This window comes from Meriones unguiculatus (assembly GCF_030254825.1).
Source record: "Meriones unguiculatus strain TT.TT164.6M chromosome Y unlocalized genomic scaffold, Bangor_MerUng_6.1 ChrY_unordered_Scaffold_23, whole genome shotgun sequence".
NCBI lineage: Eukaryota > Metazoa > Chordata > Mammalia > Rodentia > Muridae > Meriones > Meriones unguiculatus.
The window spans coordinates 24,431,204-24,437,795 of NW_026843709.1; positions in this window are offsets into that span (position 1 = coordinate 24,431,204).

The following is a 6,592-nucleotide window of genomic DNA, read 5'->3' on the forward strand; positions in this document are numbered from 1 at the left end:
TATTTAAACTCCCTCTTACCTCTAGCATTTTAGCATACCCTAGGCATCTTGTACCTGGGCTTTACATTGATAGTGACTATTTTTTGGCTTGCCCCTTTTTTATGCAGACTGGACAGCTATGCCTTTATAGCTGAACTTTATATATAAATTCTCTTAGTATTAGCATATAAACTCTCTTATCCTTAGTGTTAAGTATATCCTAGGAATCTTGTATGTGGACTTTACAATGATAGTGGCTATTATTTGGCTTGCCCTCTTTTTAATATGAGATGGACAGTTTTGTTTTTTAAACATATGAATATAATTTTTGAGTTTTTAGGACTACACTAGGTTGGCATGTACTTTGCCATCTTTAAGCCTCTTGTGTCTTTTTACATTAAGCATGACCAATATTTTTCCCCAGTGAAAATGTCTCACATTTAAAAGCATAAGGCAGTTTCCAGAGCAATGTGACATATCTATCTTTACATAAACCTAAAAATCATGTGAATCCAACCTTTAGACCAGTAAGGATATAACATCTATTATTAAGAAAAAAGAATTTACCTGGTAACCTTAAGGAAAATTTTGTCATTTTGAATCTTAGACAATCTTCATAAGTGGCTAAACAGCAGGAGTTGTCATCCTGGCTTTTATTATGTAAATAAGCTTGATCCAGAAATCAGAGATCTGCCTGTTTCTTTTTCCTTTGTGTTGGGAAGAAAGGCTTGTGCCTTCAGCAACTTGTTCAGATATATACAGTTTCAAATCAGTATATTTATAACTGAAAGCCTTTAAATGAAAATCAGCAGAGAAAAGAAAATTTTAAATGTGGAGTCAGTTGTGCCAATTTACGCAGTAACAAACAAAGCCCAGTTGGTTATTTTAGTTGATGTTTCAATAAATTGGTGGACCCTTACCAGAAATAGCTGACAAATACCTTGCAGCCAGAGAGCTTTTAATTTTAGCCATTATTAACCTAATTATTTGGTTAATAATATTGTCTGTAACTTAGTACCCCAATCCTTGGCTTTTTCCCCATTTTCTCCTTGAACTTTCTTGGAGAAGGCAGGGAGAAGAAACAACACCATTAAACATATTGCAACCAAAGCCATAATATGACAGCCAATATGAAGCCAAAAGGGATTAAAACACCCTCTGCCATGGCAATTCTTTATTTTACATACAGTTTAGGCCAAACTCTTTCTAGAGGTTTGAATGCCTCCAGTTCCTTTCTTTCCTGCCATGGCTGTGGAGCTGAACCAGCTGAGCCAGCCACAGTATAAAAAAGTCATGCTTGTTTACACCTCAGTTAGACTGCAACAGCAGCCAGTCTCAGGTCTGCCCACAGGAGGCTGTCTTTTGCTCCTGGGCCGGTTAAAGAGCCTCTTTTAAAGAGACAGTAACTGACCTAGGAGTTTTTAGATTTTAAGTTTAGGTTTTATCACTGGGAGCTTATATTCCCCCCTCCAAATTATGTTTAAGTATGATTTAAAAGGTGTGGATTCTTATATTAGTTGGGCGCCATTTGTTGTAGGAGTTATTGATATTTACTATTGTTTTATCTTCTTGTAACACTGCTGTTAATCCTCAGCAGCTGTATATCCAAATCACCACACAGAGATTGGGTTTTTAGTTAACCTAGAACACAATGCTGGGCAATATTTACTCCCTCCTAAACCTCCAGGCACTCAGTTTCCTAACATTTAGATTTCCCACATTATACTTGCTTTTTGTGAAATCTTAGTTCTGGTTCATGCTCCACGTCCTCCAAGATCTCTCCTCCAGCTCTGCTTTCCACCTGCTCTCCCCTCTCTGAGCTCCTCCTCCTTCTCACCCCTTTCTGTTCTCTAGCTCCTCCCATCTTTCCTGTCCTCTGGCTCCTCCCATTGCACAACATTGTATCTAGTTGCTTTATTTGTGTCCTGTTACACAAGAGTTGAGACAGGATGCTTATAGTGAGTATCACAATGCAATATCCAGATTGAAACCAGAGATTTGGGGGTGGGGAAAACAGCATTTGAATTAACAAGGGTAAGGCATATACATTTTAAAAGAACATTATACCAGCAGACTGTGGTCATTCAACAGGTCCTGAGACTTTCCTGAGTCCAGCACAATAAGGTTTAGCACCAAGTTCTAGCACCAGCGGCCCTCAGGCCCCTGGCAGAGAAACCCCGTCTCATGATCTGTTCCCCATTTTTTAACTAAATTACTTTATTTGTTGCTTTTCATTTTTTTTAGTTCTTTATATATTCTGGATATTTGTCCTATGTCACATAGAGTCTTGGTGAAGATTCTTTCCTAATTTGTAGGTATTCATTTTGTCTTGATGACAGTGTCCTTTGCTTTACAGGAGGTTTTGAGTTTCATGAGGTTCCATTTACTGATTGTTGTTCTTAAAGCCTGTGCTATAGGTTGGTCTTCTGTTCAGGAAGTTGTCTCCTGTGCCAATGAGTTCAAGGTTCTTCCCCACTTTTCTTCTAACTGATTAAATGTGTCTGGTTTTATGTTGAGGTCTTTGATATACTTAGACTTTAGTTTTGTGCAGGGTGGTGATAAGTATAGATCTATTTGTATTTTTCTACATGTAGACATCCAGCTAGATCAGGACCATTTGTTGAAGATGCTATCTTTTTTCCATTGCATGGTTTTGGCATCTTTGTCAAACTCAGGTTTTTTTAAGTGCGTGGTTATATTTCTGGGTCTGCTAGAAAGTTCCATTGATTCATCAACCTGTTTCTATGACAGTACCATGCAGTTATTATTACTGTTGCTGTTAATTTTACTACAACTTGAGATAAGGAATGGAGATACCTCCAGAAGATCTTTTATTGTAGAGGATTGTTTTAGCAATTCTGGGTTTCTTGTTTTTCCATATGAAGTTGAGAATTTTTCTTTCAAGAAAAATGTAAAGAATTGTGTTGGTAATTTGATGGGAATTGCATTGAATCTGTACATTGATTTTGGTTAAATGGCCATTTTTACTATGTTAAGCATACCAAGCCATGAGCATGGGAGCTTTTTCTATCTTCTGATACCTTCTAATTATTTCTTGAGAGACTTGAACATTTTTTCATGCCAATCTTTGACTTACTTGTTTAGGATCTTACCAAGGTACTTTATGTCTTTGACCAAATACAAGAACACATCAGAGATATCATCCAATATGACCAAGTAGGCTTCATCCCAGGTATTCAGGATATAGAAATATCAATATATAGAAATCCATCAATGTGATTCACCACATTAAAAAAAATGAAAGAAAAAAAGACCACATGATTATTTCCTTATATGTTAAAAAAGCATTGGGCAAAAACCAACCTCCATTCATGTTTAAAGTATTGGACAGATCAAGGATATAAGGAGCATATCTAAATATAGTAAAGGCAATATACAGGAAGCTTATAGCAAACATCAAACTAAATGGAGAGTAACTTAAAGCAATCCCACTGAAATCAGGGACAAGACAAGGCTACCCATTCTTCTCCATGTCTCTTCAACACAGTTCTGGAAGTCCTTGCTAGAGCAGTAAGATAATTGAAGGAGATCAAAGGGATACAAATCACAAAGGAAGAAATCAAAGTATCACTCTTTGCAGATGATATGACAGTATACCTGAGTGACAAAAAAATTCTAACAGGGAATTCCTACTGCTGATAAACACCTTCTGCAAAGTGGGTGGATACTAAATTAACTCAAAAAAATTAGTAGCTCTCAAGTATACAAAAGACCTGAAAAAGAAATTAGGTAAACAAAAGCAATTATATTATCTAACAAGGCCATATCTCCTAACCCTAACCAGTCATTTCCTCACTGGGGACTTCACATGTAAATAGATGAGCTTTGATTGTGCATTGCAATTCAAATCACCAGGAAGTAGAAGAAGATGGAGGAAATTCTAGACTGAAAGAACATGGTTATCCTGAAAGTTTTTCATTCAGTAAAGTCATTAATGTCCCAGGAACTTCCAAAAACTAAAGAATAAGGCTGAAAATCTCCTGTGAAAACATGGAATATTTTCATAATGGAGTATTATTCACCTAAGAAAACAAGAACAAGATATCTTCAAGCAAAAGGAAAGGACCAAGAAAAATCATCCTGGGTGAAGTCCCTAAAATATAGAAAGACAACTATGGTAATTATTCACTATGAGGAGGTCTCCAAATAGTGGGGGATTAAGTTCCAATAGGTCATCTATTGTGAAAAAATCACTCTTCCACTAGGGGTATTAGATGGCAGTTAATTGGGTTGTTGGGCCAGGTCATTCTATGGAAATTGTCAAGCAAACTAGGCTGTTGTTATTGAAATATGTTGCAGTCTGCCCTCATCTTATAGATCAGTGCCATGTTCTTGTATCCACAGATATGCTTCCTTCTGCATCAAATGGGATTGAATATAGATAAACACAGTCTGATATTATGTACAGAAAGACCTTAAAACCCACATTTTTAAATGGGATTTCCCTATGAAATTCTCCCTCCCATCAGAGCCCTGGGAAACCTGCAGGTTTGGAGGCAGGAAGAGTGTCACAAGAAGAGGTAATTGAGGACACAGGATTACAATGCCCTGAGATTCAGGCTATAGAGGAAGAAGATACAGCCAGCCTTGATAAGACCTGATAAGTGAGGTTCAGAGAGAAGGGGGAAGAGGACCTCCTCTGTCAGGTAACTAAAGAAAGAGCATAATGGTAGAAGAAGGAGGATGGTTGGGACTGGAAGGAGAATTGGGAGGGGGCAGTAGAGGAGATACAAAGTGAACAATTTGTAATAAATTAGTACATAAGAAAAACTATGATCATGGGGATGAAGTATAGAGCTTTTCAGGACTGATAGCTTCTTCTTGAGGGTGGTAACAGGATGCAGCAAGGATGAACTCAGTTTTCCTTAAGGGACTTGGCACTGAGACTCTGATGTTGTTCCAATGAGTATATGAACAACACATACTTCAATTGATGTATTTTCAAGAAAAAATAAAGATTTAGAGTGTCACATTGGTAGGAATTGGAACCTGGGAGAAATGAAGTGAAATGTATATTATCTATTATTACCACATAATAAAACTAGTATGCTGATAACTTTTACAATGACTTTAACATGGAGAAAATATTCTGCTAATTGAAGGCAGTGTATGACTTTATAAGGCATGCTTTCCAGGAACTCATTATGTAGCAGAGGACCTTAGCCATGAACTAGTGGTTATCCTCAGACTACATGTTCTCAGGGGGCACCTCTGAACAAGCAGTCTTGGCACACTCAGAAGAGAAGAGAACACAGCTTCTCTTGTGTCATTGGCACATTTTTAACTGTAAATCACAGAAGTAGGAGGGTTCCTCACTGACCACTGAGTAGGACATAGCTGCTTGTCCAGCCAGGTCAGCCAAAGCTAACATGCTCATTGAGTTTTCCCAACTCTAGTTTTGAACAGCAACAGCTGTCAAGTAATTTATTGCCCTTCAGTTCTCCATTTTACACTCACTGATATTTCTCTGTTTTTGCCAAAACAGTCCCTGGAATTTTCAGGTTTCCTTCTCTTTTCCTGCCTCTTAAAGACTCAATATCCTAGGTTACTCAAGACCCTGGCTGCCTATTTTATCAATAAGAATGTGAAGGTACATTTAATGAGTACACAAAAAACTGCTAAGTTAAAAGTCACAACTTAGGAAATTTCAGATCCAGTACCACAGTTGGAGACCACTCTGTTATTTGGTACATTCCTCTTAATCCCACATCACTATGAAGCTTCTGTACTTCCGACGCTGTCCAAATAAATAAACACAAAAGTTTCATTTTCTACCTGACATTGTCACTAGGTAAACAGGAGTAAAGATGTGGCAACCTGGATGAAGGCTCATTAGGTTTCACATGGAAATGTCATTAGTGCATAGTATCAGATATACTGGACCCTGAGGATAGTTTGTTTACTCACTTCCATGGAAACATAGTTATCTTGATAGTTTGGCATTCACTACAATGATTAAAGTCCCAGCAACTTCTATGTTCTAAAGAACAGGACGGACAATCTCCTTTGTGGAAAATGTGAATTATTACCGTAACAAAGTATTATTCAGCTAAGAAAATGACATCATGCTATTTTCAGGCAAATGGGTGGAAATCAGGAAAAATCATCCTGGGTTAAGTAACTAAAATATAGAAAGAGAAATATGGTATGTATTGACTTATTAGGAGGTCTCCTAATAGTGGGGGCTAAAGTTCCAATAGTCCATCTATTGTGACCAAACCAGTCTTTCAAACGGTACTGGGTGGCAGAGAATTGAGTTGTTGGGTCAGGGGATCCTATGAAAAATTTCAGGACAGCTGGGCTGTTGTTATTAAAATATGTTGCTCTGTGCTCTGAAAGGATAGATCAGTGCCATTTTCTTTGAGCCACAGAGATGGGATTGCATACAGAGACTCACAGTCCAATATTATGCACAAAGAGACCTTAAAACCCACATCTCTAAATGGGATTTCCCTATGAAATTTTCCCTCCTATCAAAGCTCTGGAACCCTGGAGTGGTGGAGACAGGAAGAGTGTCATAAGCAGAGGGAATTGAGGACACAAGGATAGCAATGCCCTGAGAATTAGGCCACCAAGGAAGAAGATGCAGCCA